The sequence below is a fragment of the Zalophus californianus genome, chromosome 4, assembly GCF_009762305.2.
Source record: "Zalophus californianus isolate mZalCal1 chromosome 4, mZalCal1.pri.v2, whole genome shotgun sequence".
NCBI lineage: Eukaryota > Metazoa > Chordata > Mammalia > Carnivora > Otariidae > Zalophus > Zalophus californianus.
In genome coordinates, this window is record NC_045598.1 from 97977813 (window position 1) to 97993988 (window position 16176).

Here is a 16176-nt window from a genome sequence, read left to right on the forward strand (position 1 = left end):
TTGAAGGAAGCTGGCTGGCTGGCTCTCTCAGGATGACAGCGCCCACAGGGTATACTGTACAGAGTCTGTTTCTTCGCCTTGCAGATCCAGAATGTCAGTCTGGAAATAGAGTTGACAGGACTTTGTGGGACTGACTACCGCTAAACTAACTCATAAGAGCCCAAAGTATAACTTAGTTGCCAATTTGTCGGCTTACTGTGGGATCTCCCCTTTCCATTAATTAATTCATCAAATTTTATTGAGTGCTTGTTATAGGTTCAAATTCCCTGTCCTCATGCTGCATACATTCTAGGGCTAGAGGTATATGATAAACACATATATAGTATGTCAGGTGGTAATATGTGCTACAAGAACATTAAAGTAGTTTAAGTGGAAGAGAAAGTGTTGGGGTAGAAGTGAATGTAGGGGTTTGTTTCTATTTCATTTAGGGATGTCAGGGAAAGCCTTTTCTGAGCAGGAGACATTTGAGCAGAAAGCTGAAGCAACTAGACCCGGAGATTTCTGCAGGAGGGGTACCCCTGGCAGAGTCACAGCAAGTGTAAAGGTGAGCATGTACTTGATGTGTTCAGGGAACTGCCAGGAGGCCGGAGGACCTGCTGAGAAGTGGGGGGCATGGCGGGGGGGCGATGGTGACATCAGAGAAGTATCCAGGCCCAGATCCCTTGCAGGCCTTTGTAGGATTTTGCTTTGCTCTAAGTGAGATTTTGAGCTGAAGGGTGACATAATCTGATTTACATTTTAATGGCATCACTCTGGCTGGCTATGTTGAAAATAGATGGGGGGCGGGGTGGGGAGGAGGCAAGGGAGGAAGTGAGGAGACTAGTTAAGATGCTTTTGTAACAGTGGAGGCAGGAAATGAGAATGGCTTGGACCAGAGTCCATGGCAGTAGAGGCTGTGCTCAGGGCTCAGATCCTGGATACATCTTGAAGTAAACCTGCTGGTATTTGCTGATGGTTTGCTTGCAGTATGTGAGCGCAAAGAGCAGAAGCAAGGATGACTCCAAGCTTTTGGCGTGAGGAACTGGGGAGCAAAATCTCCATTTGCTGTGCGCAGGAAGAAAAGCCTAGTGCATGTGCGTGCTGTGTTGCTGGGGAAGAAGCAGCAGCCCAGTTTGGGAGATGTTAATTTTGACGTACCCGTTATATATCTGGAGCTGCATGCCATGGGATGCATGTGTCTGGAATTCAGTGGAGAGATCCAGGCTGGAGATAGAAATCTGGGAGTCACAGCATGTAGGTGGCATTTCAAATCCTGACACTAGCTGAAACTCCGCAAGTGAGAGTGTGCATGGAGGCCTGAGCTCTAGGACTCCCCAACCGATAGAGGTCAGCGGAATGAAGAGCACTCTGCCAAAGAGACTGATAAGGGACAGCCAGAGAGGAGGGAGGGGATCCAAGAGAGATCGGTGGCCAGAAGCCAAGGGAGGGTGTTCCGAGGGTGGAGTGACAAGCTGTGTCAGATGCTGCTAACGAGCTGAGTAACATGGAAACAGACATCACTCCCGGAATCAGGAACCAGGAAGTCATGGCTACCTTTGACAGGAGCAGTTTCAGTGGAGAGGTGGCAACCAACATTGGGTTGGATGGGGTTCGAGAGAGAAGGAAAGACAGGAAGTAAGGGGGGGGGGAGATAGAGAGATATGTCGAGTTCTGCTGTAAAGGGAAATAGAACAGAGTTGATGGCTGAGGAGGGATTGGGGTCAAGGGAGATTTTATGGTTTTTTGTTTTGTTTTGTTTTGCTTTAGGATGGAAAATATCAGGGGCGCCTGGGCGGCTCAGTTGGTTAAGCGTCTGCCTTCAGCTCAGGTCACGATCCCAGGATCCTGGGATTGAGTCTTGCATTGGGCTCCCTGCTCAGGGGGGAGCCTGCTTCTCCCTCTCCCTCTGCCTGCCGCTCCCCCTGCTTGTGCTCTCTCTCTCCATCTGACAAATAAATAAATAAAATCTTGAAAAAAAGAAAGAAAATATCAGAGGAAGTTAGCTGATGAGGGGCACGTGTTTTGGAATGTCCCTGGGTGGGTGAGAGAAGATAAGCCCCAATGCACAGATAGAGGATCGGCCTTAAATTGGAGTAGGGCAGTTCATCCGTAGCAGCAGAAGGGAAACCAAAGGGTATGATGTGAGCTGTGATGGTGGGAGCGGATTGTCTTCTGTTCTCACTGAAGTAGGTGACAGGGTGTCAGTTGAGATCGAGGAGCAAGTGGGGCAAGGTGTGCCATGTCTGAGAAGAAAGAAGAGGCCGAGGGTGCTGTCTAGAACAATAAGATAGTCCATGATCTGGAGCAGGGGGGCCCAGAGTGTGATCCCCGGCAGGACGCACAGCATTAGGGTCATCCTAGAACTCGCCAGAGATGCACATTCTCAGGCCCTCCTGGGTCAGGAACTCTGGCGCCACATCAGGCAGGCTGTGCTCTGACAAGCCTCCGGGGGACTCTGATGCACACTTGCGTCCGAGAAGCACTGGTGTAGAAATAAATAATATCGCGTATTGCCAGGCAGCGGTGAAAGCCTTCTTGAGGTTAGAGTGAAGCCCAGTCAGTGAGACTCATCGGAGCCCAGGCCGATAATGCATCCCCCCTCCCAGCGACTCCACTAGGAATGGACATAGCGCCGGTTCTTGCTAATGCAGCAGGCGGAAAAGTCTGTGGGGAAAGGCTTCTAGCAAAGACTCCCTCAGTCTTAAAAATGAACTCAAGGAAGACACAATCTCTTTTTGCTTCAGGGTTTCGTGGTGCGAGGATGTGGCCGCTGTCTTCTGACCCAGGAAAACAGCCCGAGGACAAGGCCAAGAGGTGAGGAGGGCAGAGTGGAAGGAAAGGAACCAGATTGCTGAGGATGCTGTTCAGCTGCAGGATGAACCCAGAGCTCCCCCTCCTCTGGACTGACTTACTGATATGGAGGGTACCAGCCTCATGTTCCATCTCCCCATCCTTATCTGTAAGAATAAGAAAACTGGTCATAATAGCCACCTCCTGTGACGGTTCTAGAGAGTAAGGGAAGATCACGCTTTTGAAAGTAGCTTCTACCGTTATAAGACACTACACAAATGTCAAGTACAAATGCAATTTCCATTAGTGCACTTGTATTTTGGTTGGAATTAGACGCATTTGGATCGTATACACTTTTCTACAAAGTGAGCGACAGTGACCGTGAAGCTTTTGGGGCTTTGTCAGAGCACTCCCACCTCAAGCAGTCTGTCCTAGTGGGGATGTTTTGTCTCAGGATACCAGCCAGTCTCGGACCTCACAGACGGAGGTTCCTTCACTGTGCCGCCACGCACCAGGGTCCTCTGCAGCTTAGCCGGACAGAACAGGCCCGGAAAGCAGGTGCAGAAGAGCGAATTCCACAGCCCAGAGCACTGCAGCTCTGCACCCCCTGGCCATCCCTCACCTCACCTGTTTTGAAATCCTATAGCCCATTTCAAGCCTCGCGCTAAGATTACAAATTTCATTCCGAGTGCCCCCCTCCTAAACAAGCAAAAGCACCCCTTTGCCATAGCAAATCTTCCTTCCTGGATGAAGCCTGCACACCCTCTTCACCCTCCATATTGCTCCCGATTCGGAGCTCATTTCCCCAGTGGGGTCCCTTCACGTGACCTACCCTTCTTCTTCCTTCTCCTTGCCAGTCTGTGCCTGTGGGCACTTTCCCTTGACCATCACATGTCCCTGCGGGTCCACAGGAAGAGGAGTCTCTTTTACTTTCTTAGTTACCCTTAAGGCTCACTTTCAAAGCTCAAGTTAGCCCTACGCGTTACCTTTGGGCGCAGCTCATAGATCCTACTGGATAAGCGCCATGTGTGCGCTGAGCACTGAAAGGAGCAGAACCCCTTGGCCTGTATAACTTTTAAGGGTAGACTTTCTCACACTTGGCTGAGGGCGCCACTAGTTCTGCAGCGAACCGGTCGACACCGAGACTGCTGGCGTCTTGAACACTACTTTATTTTTCACTACTTTGTTACTGCTCCATGCTTGGTGCTGACTGTTGCTGGCTCCGGCTCTGCCCGCTGTGAGGAGCCTCTGACCAAAGGTGGCATCAGGAGAGACTTGGCGAGTTTACCTGGGGAAAGAGCCATTTTACATCTGTGTGAGGCAGGGAGAGCACTAAGAGGGAGAGACCAGATTGCATGCAGGACCCACAATAAAATCGTAATAGTGAAACAATAAAACAGTCCACTAAAGGAACAGGGGACACAGCCATACACAGAGGGTGGGTGACCCATGGACTGTTGGAGAGCTGGCACAAGGGACTTCAGACTATCATGACTAGATCTCCCCACACCTGTTTGCAGAGAGCCAGTCAGAATAGGCTGAGGCAGGGCAGCACCTGGGTGTGAGAGCCAGCGCATACCCCAGAGCACTCACAGGGACCACTGGATATGCCTCAAGGGACCAGCTCCCTCTCCTGCAAAAATGTGCCCTCACTGAAATCCTGAATGGCTAGGACCCATTATTGGGGCTACATGACTTCATACTGGAATCTCTTTGCAAACCCGAGGTCCCAGAATGGATCTGGCATCTCTAGGAACACAGAGGACTAGCTGCTTAACCTGTGTGCCCTTCTACTAGACCCTAGACTTTAACGAGAACAGAGCTGTACTTGATTCATCAGTGTACCCTCAGAGATGAGCCCTGAGCTTGGCAAGAGTCCGTTTACCTGGAAAGTTTGTTGAACTAAAGGCCTAGACCAGGGATGGGCAAATGGTCTCCATCGAAGATCTATTTCAACCGTGAGAGCAGCCACAGATAATTATGTACACAAAGGAGTGAAGTGATGTTCTGATAAAACTTTATTGTATGGATGTTGACACTTGAGTTTCACGTAATTATCTCATATGAATCTTTTGATTTTTTTCCCCCACCATTTAAAAATGTAAAAGCCATTCTTAGCTTGACAGCTGCACAAAAAGGGGTAGCGGGCTAGATGTGGCCCACGGGTTGTCCTTTAGAGACCCCTGGTCTAACATAGCAAAAAGGGCCCACTTCCTGTTTCCAATGGGAGTCTCTTACTAGCTGTTGGGATGCGCTTGGCTCAACAGCTGGATCACCCACTCCATTTGCCCACACACTCCACCCACACCTCCCCCGCCGCCGGCCCCTGGATCTGTCTAACTTGGTCACTGTTCTGGATACGAGTGTGAGAGGTGGGCGGTCTCCAGGCTGCCATGTTAATTGCAGATACACTCTCAGGACTGCTGCTTCTCAGTGAGAGTAAGATGGTAGCCTCTCTGCGACTTGAGCCTGATTTATCTTTCTGCCCTACCACCACCTCCCAGAGCATAGAGGTTGGGGTGGGGGACCATAATTAGGGGGACGCTGAGAGAGAGACTGGGTAGCAAGGAGAGATAACAGTGGTCAAGAAAGCAATTTCTGGGACATCTGGGTGGCTCAGTCGGTTAAGCGTCTGCTTTGGCTCAGGTCGTGAGCCCAGGGTCCTGGGATCGAGCCCTGCGTCGGGCTTCCTGCTCAGCGGGGAGTCTGCTTCTCCCTTTCCCTCTGCCTCTTCCCCCTGCTTGTCCTCTCTCTGTCTCTCTCTCTCAAATGAATAAATAAAATCTTTTAAAAAATAAAATTAAAAATTAAAAAAAGAAAGCAATTTCTAATGTTAGCAATGCTTCCTCTCGAAGCTTTACGTTTTGGGGTGCATTTTAATTGCACATGCTTTTGTTCATTTACTCCTTATGAACTCATAAAGTGTAATTCACCTCCCTGAGGAAGCTAGAGTCCAGAGGGCTTTGGGGATTTGCTCACTATCACATGCCGCCTGTGCAGCAGAGCCAAGACTCAGTTTATTTGTCCATTTATTCCATAAACCAGTTTTGAGGGTAGTAAATGTCACACAACGTGCTGGGCAGGAGGAATATAAAGATGAATAAGACGGTATGTCCATCCAGGTTCTCAAGCCTGCCTGATCACCGACTGCCCTGGCACTCTCCATAAGGACAATATTCAGAGCTAGCTTTCGTGGACTATATCCAGATCTGCCGTCAGGGCAAACACCCTATGGGACAAATGCCACTGGCTGGCCACCTTCCCTCACCTCCGTCTGCTCACACCAACGCCAGGTCTAGAAAAGATGGACTCTGGGCCTCAGAGGACGCTCCTTATGTCCAGAGGAAGCTCCCTCATGGGGGTCAATTCTAGAATAGGATTTATTGGCAGGGCCTGTTTGGGGAGCCCCAGGGAATCGCCAGACCTGCCTGTGCACATTTGAATTTCTCATTCCAGAGGCAGAATTGCTGGGGAAGATTTCTCATGCTCAGTTGGAATTTGGCACCACTCTGTAGTACAGTGAGAAAAGCTTCTGATTTTTAGCAAGAAGCCCCAGAGGATGTGACCCTGAGCAAGTCACCTAACCTCTCCGAATTTCCATTTCTATATCTGAGGGGACAAGAAGAGTCATGACCTGTTTACCCCACTGGGTGCAAACATTCCAAAGAATGAGGGAGGTGTGGAAGCGCCATGGCTTTCATGCATCCTCCCCACTCTAGGTCTGCCTCTGGCCTTGACCAGTCATGGCGTGGTGTGCGATGTCCTAGGTCAAGCGTGGTCAAGATTTTGTCCCTGGATGTCAGCATCACCTTTTGAGAAGAACCAATGTGTTCCAAAGCACTGGATGCCCAGACATCGGGCAAGATGGAGACAAGCCTCGGTTTTCCTCCTGCAGCCAGGCAGTGTTTGAAGTCAACTCCCTACAGAGGAATACAAATGAAAGGAAATTCACGTTACATTACTTAAAATGTCATAGCCCTCAGGTTCCCAACGTATTCTGTTGACAAGTGATATTTGGGGGACACTTTTTGACCTTTAGGTTAGCTTGCAACGTGTCCTTTTTTGTTTTCCAGGTGAATTCTTGCCGTCTTCCCTGCACAATTTGTTTGCGCCATCAGGTAATTTGCATCCGGTGGGATCTACCTTTGGGGCTCTGTTGGGTCCACCCCTCTTCCTACCGCGGACCCAGCGGAGGCTCCGCCCACCACCTCCTGGTCCGCTCCCCTTGCTCATCCTGGGGGAGGACACGCCCCTCTACCTGGCCACTCGACAGCGAGCCCCAGCTAGGCCGGTTTTCTTTTGAGTTAAGGGGGGCTTCTGTCTCATTTCCATGGTTTCTTACCTCAGATGTGGTTTTTATTTCAATACTTAAATTTTAATAGTTGATTGCTTCAAATGGGCTATAGAATTATTTATTTGCTCTGATCAGGAATCTGTCTTATGATCTAAGATATTAAATCCCTCCCTGTTTTGGGATTTACAGCCTGGCTGCTCTAGGTTCACAAAGCTTTTCCATTAAAGGTCTCTCTCCTTTGCCAATATTTATTGCTAGAGTCACTGTTTGCCCAGAAGCTACTGTCTGCTGCATCTTCTGGGAAATGAAATTTATGTCTCCTGGCACTGATGGGGGTGACATCATTGAGACACTGTTTACATCACCGGGTAGCATAAGCCCTGAGCTGGTCTCTAATGGATGGCAAAGGTGGGGAGTGGGGAGGAACAGAGTGGGTTTACATAAACAAACATGCCTACTTCTTTCCCTTCCTTCCCTGCACTCTCCGGCCCACCACCTCTATTGACTGTATCATTGCATAGTTATGGAATCTATTAAAATTGACACCTCCTCTTAAAATTAGTATTGAGGGGCTAAGGTCAACAGTGATGGAGGGGTGGGCAGGAGAGCGATGCCCAGCTTTTGTGTGGAGGGTGTCTGTTCAAAGGGCAATAACCGTGCCTTCCCTTTGTAGCAAGTCGCCCCTACGTAAACCACGTGACACGTGCTTTTCTGTCCTCTGTTGACAGGTGAGCTAACTAAGGGACGGAGACTCAGAGTCTTGCTAGTCCAAACTGGGATTCCAACCTAGCTTTTCTGACCCGGGGCTCCGTTTCACCATCCCCCCCCCCCCCTTGGTGGCATGTGCTTGGTGAGGGATGAGTGCGGCTCTCAGCCCCAGCTCCTCTCCCACCTGCACTACATGAAAGCACCCCCCACCCCAGGCTCCAAAGCAAGCTGGCCCGGAAGAGAGACAGAAAAATGCCTGAGCGGCAGTTCGCTGGGTGCATGTAGCCTCCGCCCCCTCTCTTCTCTCTTTCCCTAGTTAGCCAGCCTTCTTCGACCACACTGTGTCTATTTTCTCCAGTGAGTGCTGGTGCCTTTGCCACTTGCTCACCCCCATTCACTCGTCAACCTACTGCACCCGTCTCTCCTCCCCCTCCCTGCTTCACCTGAATTGACCAGTGAGCTCCCAGCTCAGTGGACGGCTTTGGGCCCAGGGCTGACTTCACGGGCACGGGAGGAAGACAGTGGCACAGGGACTTACACTCAGAAGGGCCCCACACTTGGTTTAGTGCTCCACTGTTGCTGTCTTGAAATTCTTCATATATTTTTTGAACGGGGGATTCTGGATTCCCATTTTGCCCTGGGCCCCACAAATTATACAGCTGATCCCGCTGGGTCTTTTAGAAATGTAACTTCTGTATCAGACATCATCCGCGGTCTACCCAATGTGCATTCTCCCTCTGTTCCTCCAAAAGATTCCCATTCTTTTCAGCCACCATTGGAGACCCCTTGATTTCAGGGAGAGGCCATTCCTCGGCTACAGAGAATGAATGTGATTGACTAAGAAAGTGATGGAATCTTAAGACTCTGGGTCCAGAATTGATCCAAAGGTAACCACGTGACCTAGAGAGGAAAGGGAGGAAAGTAAAAGCTTGTTCTGGGAAAGCTTTAGTATTCCTGAGAAAAATGGACAGACTCAGCTGGCTCGCTTTACTCTTTTGCCCGTCCTCCCTCCTTCTGGTGTGGATGTGGACACAATTGCTGGCGGTGCAGCAGCCGTCTTGTGACAGGAGAAGGAAATCCAACATGCTGCCAGTGGCAGAGAGAAAGAAAAGCACTGGGCCGTTGTTGAGGCACTGCCCCTCTGAACTTCCTACCATGCACCAAACAGACAGAAACAATAGCATCAAAACCCTTATCTTCTAAGTCATTGCTGTGACGTTTTTCTTTTTTACTTCAAATTGTTTCGTAACTGCTATGACTTCTGCTCAGCATAATTCAACACAATGTTGTCTATTCCCTCCACTTAACACATTCTTCCCTTGGCAGTCATGGCACCATGTCCCTGGATTTTCTGATCACTTCTCATGTCCCTCTCTTAGCTCAGTCCTTGATGGTGGGGTCTGGCAGGACTTGGTGGTTCGTTCTTTTATTCATTGTGAGGTATTTCCTTGGCACTGCTGTGTGTCGGGCTTTATATGAAGCTTGGCAGGTGCAGCCCTGCAGATAGATGATGAGGCCCCTGCTGTCGAGCACCTCACACTGTGGTCCTGGGCACTGCCCCAGCCACCGTCCACACGTCTTCTGGGCAACCTCACTCACTTCCTCAGTGTTCCCACGTGCTGCTGTCTCATCCCCATGCGGGACTTCACATTGACTTATCTAATTAAGTAACAGTCCACAGATGCTCCTAGAAAAGAGAGAAGAGGCTGAACTGCCCCTTGGTGAGTCAGTCATGAAATTATCTCTACTCCATACTCCCGGCCAAGATATGAAGAGAAGACACAAAAGGGTTGGCTACCTTTTCTCCTACCTAAGCTCCAACTTTATTTTTCTGCAACACTCACACATGTTAGGAGGTTCTAAAGTAGCAAATTCCCCTGACAGAATCCTGCCATATGTGGGGATTCTCTCTTTTCTTCTTTTTTTAAATTTCTTTTTCTCTTTTTAAATTTTAATTGAAGTACGGTTGAGTGGGGGATTTTCCTTTATTTCCTAGAAAAGGTATTGAAAGTTCCCATCAGGTTTAACGGTTACTGCACTGTTACTCCTGCCTGACCCTCACTCATGCACAAACTGGGCCAGAAAACAGTGAGAGAGGAAGTAGGAAGTGAAAACGTGTCAAATTCCCCCCAAACCACTCGTGAAGGAAGACTGCTACTATTGATAATGGCATTTTTTCAAAGTGTACTTTATTTGGGAAAGGTTCAAAATGATAAAGCTTCAAATAAAATGGCAACCCATTAATGCCACTTATGAGAATGTTAGGGGACTTGGCCTAATGCTATAATTCAAATGACTGAAAATAATTGACTCATAGATACGCCTATTGTTTGTTTACGATAACAAAAAAATGGGAACAACTTTTCTTACTGTTATCCATGTATTCACTACATTCTTACACTAGAGGAGAAACACTACATGATCATCTCAAGAGATGCTAAAAAAGCACTTGCTTTCAAATTCAGTGACCATTCCTAATAAATATTTTTAGTAAGCCAGGAATAAAAGGAAGGCCCTTAATTTAGAAAGGGTATATTAAAAAAAAAAAAACCCATAACACACATTATACTGAACAAGGAAACAGAGCAAGCCCTCCCATCAGAGTTTGGTAAAACACTCTACAGACACATCAGAGCTGGGACTGTAGTTAGGTGAGTGATGAACTTGACTGAGGTGCAAACATTCAGAGCATGCCAAAACACCCAGTAATCAAGTACACTAAATAATATCTTAATGCAACATGATAAAAAATTAAAATTAATGTAAAAACTCCTTGAAAAATAAAATATCTAAAATGTATAAATTTTAAATATAGACAGGATCAGTATTTTTCCTGATTTTTTTTTTCTTTTTGCCTCCATCTCTAATATGGCTCTTTAATGTTCATTAAAATGTTCTTTACCTTGATTACTGAACTTCCGGGTACCTCCCCAAATTTTATGCCCAAGACAAGTGCCTCACCTCATCCTGGGGCTTACTGAGATGGAAATGAACGTCTCTGTGGTCCCCTGTGGTGGTTTGTATAGGACAGTAACCCCCAAGTAGAGCTTGGTTGTCTCTCTCCTAGCCTCCCTTCTCCTGCCCACCTCTCAGCCCTCAATCTAGCATCTGAAGAGGGCCTAGAGCACAGGTGTATTTTCAACAAATATTTAATGGGCACCTTCCATGTGTCAGCACTAGAAGTCCAATGATCTATACATTCCCAGCCTTGTGGAGCTTACAGCTGGCTGATGAAGAACAATAATTCAACAAGCAGTAACAGTAAAGTTCAGTAGGGGCCATGGTGCGGCAGGGGTGCTGGGGTTAGGAGAGCCCAGTTTGCCAAGTCAGAGGACATGAGGTCCAGTCCCCAACCTGAAGCTCGATTAGGAGCTGAGGAGCGGGAGGGGCTGAGGAGAAAGATGAGGCTCTGAGAGATAACGGTTTATGAAAAGGCTTATTTGAGAACGCGACAGAATTACAGTAAGGCTAGAGCTCCCGAGAGAGGAGTGTGGTGTAGAGAGAGTAAAATTAGGGAGGGAGACAGAGGGCAGGTTGTGAAGGACTTTGTAAACCACAGGGAAGAGTTTGGAATTATCCCCAGAAGGACGAGGAGCCTTTGAAGCAGGAGAATGCTTGGATTGAGTTTGTGTTTCAGAAAGTCCATTCCAGCCATACTGTGAAGAATGCAAGAAGGTAAAACTATACCCAGAAGACCAGGTAGGAGGATGTTAGGCTAGTTGCTATGGTCTCCCCCCCCCCGCCCCCCCCCCACATTCATATTTTGAAACCCAACCCCCAGCGTGATGGTGTTTGGAGGTGGGACCTTTGGCAGGTGATTACATCATGAGGGTAGAAGCCTCATGAATAAGATTAGTGCCCTTATAAAATAGGCCAGAGAGCTCCCTGGTCCCTTCTACCATGTCAGGACGCCATGAAAAGGTGTCCACCTCTGAACCAGGAAGCAGGCTTTCACCAGACACTCACTGTCAGCCCTTGATCCACGACTTCCCGGCCTCCAGAACTGTGAGAAAACATTTGGGTCATTTATCAGCCACCCAGTCCGTGGTATTTTTTCAATAGCAGCCCACATGGGCTAAGTTAGTAATCTAGGGGAGAAGTGTTGGTGGTCTGATTAGGGTGGGGGCAGGGGTGTTGACGTTTACGCAACGCTGAGTAGGTCTAATCAACAGGACTTGGTGATTGATTGGCTGTGAAAGGTGATGGGGAATCAAGGATAACATTCAGGTTTGTGACTTGTGCAATTGATTTTTTTTTTTTTTTAATATCTCAGTCTTCCCATCTAGCAACCTTGATGAACTTTCTTTTTAGTTCTAAAATGTAACTGTAGATTTTCTATGTAGACAGTTACACTGACTGCAGTTCCGGGTGGTTTTGTCCCTAACCTTCCTGTATATTGATATTGAAGCAGGGAGAGTTCAGTCAGGAAAAGAGAAAGGCCTCTTGGTATTGCAGGCAGAGAGATTTAATAGAGGGGATTGGATGCCTACAAGACTTGGGAAAATGGGATTAGTGGAAGTCAGGGGAAGCTGCTAGCTTTTATGTTCAGCACTGCAGCCGTGGTCCTGCAGTTAAAAAGTTGTTGCCAGCTGGGTCAGGAAACTGCAGAAAACCTCCGCTGGTGATCATGGCTGTCCTACGGCTGACAGGGTGCCCTGAGGACTTTGTAAATCCTTGTTTTGGCCAAAGCCCAAGCACCCACAAGCCACTGCCAGAGACAGAACAACGCAGCGTGCTTCCTAGGCCCTTCCATCTCCAAATCTTAAGCAAGTGTGTCTCATTGGCTGACTGTTAATGGTGTTCAGCGCCCTGGACATAAAGGAGCCATGGGATGAGTAGTTCTCAGGCTTCCAGACCCTGTAATAAAGGACACAGATGGTAGAAACAAAAGCTGGTTGCAAAGAAAAACCAAGAAAAACCAATAGCCAGCACAGTTTTGCCTTAATTTGCTAGCCTATCCTTCTGTATGTAAGGCAACCGAAAACACTTTCAAAACGAGCTGGACTCTCTGAGTCCTTCACCCGCCATTCTCCCCATGTACCCTGCATTCTAGAAGATGCACAAAATGACATGCAGTTTTCCAAACATATTTCCATGCCTTTGCCCTTGTTCTCCCCTTGTGAGGACTCTTCCCATTCCTCCGCCACTTACACCCTCCGTGTCCCATACCTGCATCAGGCAGCATTGACCTGGATCTCTCAGTACTTTCTCTGCACCTGATTCACCGTTCTATTATGGCAACTTGTCCCAGTGAATTTCAGTGTTTAGTCAAGGTAGCCATCTCTTCCAGTAGACATAAGCGTCCCAAGGTAAGAGGCCAAGGACCTACTACAGTCCTTGGAACATAAATGGTGTTCATTAAAGATTTATTAAATGTGTGAAGGACTGTGTCTACAAGGTCGCTCAGGGTAAGCACCCGAGGCTGAATGAAGAGCAGCCACTTTCAGACACAGGCATGCCACTTACTCCTGAAAGGGGGTCTAGACAGTGTTAGAATCTTGGAAGGATGAAAATCGTTTATAAATTGTTTATTAGTGCTAGCTCCAAGTTCTAAATTCTTATTTTATTTTATTTATTTATTTGAGAGAGAGAGCAAGAGCAGGGGGTGGGGGTGCAGAGGGAGAGGAAGAAGCAGACTCCCTCCAGAGCAGGGAGCCCGAAGTGGGGCTTGATCCCAGGACCCTGGGATCATGATCTGAGCAGAAGGCAGACGCTTAACCTACTGAGCCACCCAGGCGCCCCTAGTTCTAAATTCTTATTTCCTATTTATGTTGACTTTTTCCAGTCTTTTCCAAGCTTTTACCATCTGTCCTTGCTTCTGAAGGTTGTAGCGCTGTTTCCCATTAAAATACAATTCCCTTGCCACATTCTGGTTGCCCCCATCACATCAGATTAATGCAATGATGGCTTAAGCTGCTGGGGAAATGTGGGTCATTACATGTTGCTGACAGCAACCCTCACATGACATTGCAGCAGAGACAGAGAACATCTTAATAAATGATTATTTATACAAAATCAGAGAGCTCTAGAGTTTGATGTGTCCTTAGAGAGCCAATCCTTTTGTAACGCAGAAATGGAGACTGAGAATTTCCCATGATTCCTTAGCACTTTGAAAAATTGGTTAGCGAGCTCATCTCTTCCTTCTTCATCCCTTCCTTCTTCCTCTGTTGTCAGACCTCTGAGACTTCCCAGGACCCAGTACGGTGTTACATGCAAAATAAGCAATTAACCAAAGGTTCTTAAATGGGTGCATGGTTGTCCTATTTTTCAAATCCCTCAAAGCCGATATTGTTTGGTTCTTTAAAGGACACAGATGGTAGAAACAAGGTAACCTGGAAAGTCTTTGTTTTCCTTTGTAGCAGACACAGTTTACTGGTTGACTCAGCATCCATTTCTAACCTCATTTCTTTCATCCACTTTGCTTCTAAAGCCCAGTGAAGCTAAGTACTTTCTCAGCCTCCCTGCCTTAGACGTGACCAGGTAACAGTTTTGAAGTAAGTGAGACATAAGCAGACACCTGCAGGAGTTTTTTGTGAACATTTTGCTTTCCTGATGGAAGGGACAAAGGAGGTGCATACTTTCCTTGCTCCCTTTTCTGTCTGGAGGGTGACCATGCTGGCTGCACCTATATCAGCCTGCTTATGTCCGTAGGGAAGTGTCAAGAGACTATCAGAGACGTTGGCTGGTATTATGGAGATGCCAGACCATCACCAGCACCATCTACCTCCTGGCTTCTTGTTCTGTGAGAGCCACAAACCCTCCTTTGTTTAAGCCACTGAGTTTCTATTCCTTGCTTCTAAGTGCTTTTCTGATACATACTCGAAACCAGCTGCAGAGCCTGGCGAAATAGGAGGGACTGGTCTGACAGATGTAGACATTACCCTTAATGTACTTCGTAAGTTCAGTTTTGTAACATTTACTTTAACCACATTTAAAAAAAGGTTGTTTCAATGAATACATAAAATTTGAAAACAAGGGAAACCAAAAGCAGTTGCTGTCTTATCTCGGCCTCATTGATCCACATGGTTTTGTTTTAGCTGCATAGCATTTAGAGAATCCTAATTCACACACATGAGTAGTTGCAAATGTGCAAGTGCGTTCACCCTGTAATTTCAGGTCAGAAGGTTTGAAAGAGGAGCGTGAGGACAATTTCCCTTCAAGATGGAGCCAATACCAGCATGTGAGACCTGCTCCCCTTCCTCAAGTGGAGAATGTCCAGTGTGGAGGGAGGGAGTCGGTGAACAGTTTCTTCAACCAAGGAAATCCTCATTGCTCGAGGGGAAATCTAATGTAGTGAAACACAGTCCAGATTCTGGAGACACACTTTGTGAGTCCAAATCCTGAGACTACCCCTTGCTGGCTGAGTGCCTCTGTTTTGGTGTCTTCCGTTTGCAAAATGGGCACATTAAGGGTACCTACCTTAGAAGATTGTGGGTGGCTTACAACCATCAATACAGGTGAGGCTCCAGAATAATGCTGGACACATCATGACAACAACTGTTAGCAACGATGAGATGTCCAATGATGTCCCAGCTTCTCCGTTGCCTGTCTCTGTCAGATATTTACTAAAAAATTTAAAACAGACAAGTCTATTTTGCTTGAAACATTGAATACATATGTCAGGTTCAATGTCTTTGCTGGTCACTTCCCTTAGGATTAACCCAGAAGCTTCACCTTGCCAAGGTAAACTTATTCAGCCTTTAAAAGGATGAGAATCATTGGGATCCTACAGTAGATGCTGAACTATGTATAATGTGCTGTGATCATTGCCCTGCAACCTTTGTCCAATAGCTGTCTTAAGACTAATTACTATACTGTGACCTTACAAGGTGCTGGGCAAATGTGCATTTCACCTGGCATTTAATTTCTTAGGGCCCATGCATGCTATATTTGATTCTCATGTGTACAATTTTATGTAAATAGACACGGGAAGGCCTGCATTTAAACAAACAAACAAACAAACAATAATAATATACAAAGGACCAGTACAGAGCCACAACATTCTGAATCAACGAACATTTACAAAATATTTATGGCAAGAGCTATATGCACAGAAGCATGTACGGCTGGAAGCCCAATTTAAAGACGTTGATTGTTTCCAGTATATAAACATTTGGCGTGTGAAATATTTAACCGGGATTTTTTTTAATTGAGGAATTTTTAATTGTAAAACAAAATTATAACTGAATTTTAATCAAATATTTGTAGGCTCCTGAAGTATCCCCACATGACTGTAGTTGTCCATTGGTCAGAGTTTAACAGTCACCTAAATTATTCCTAGAATCCCTTCTAAAATTTGGGATTTTGAGTTATAGAAATTAATGCATGAGACCTTACCCAACCCCTCCTATTCTGGCCATTCATCTGGGGACACTGGCTCTTTATTCTCTATAAGATGAGTCTAC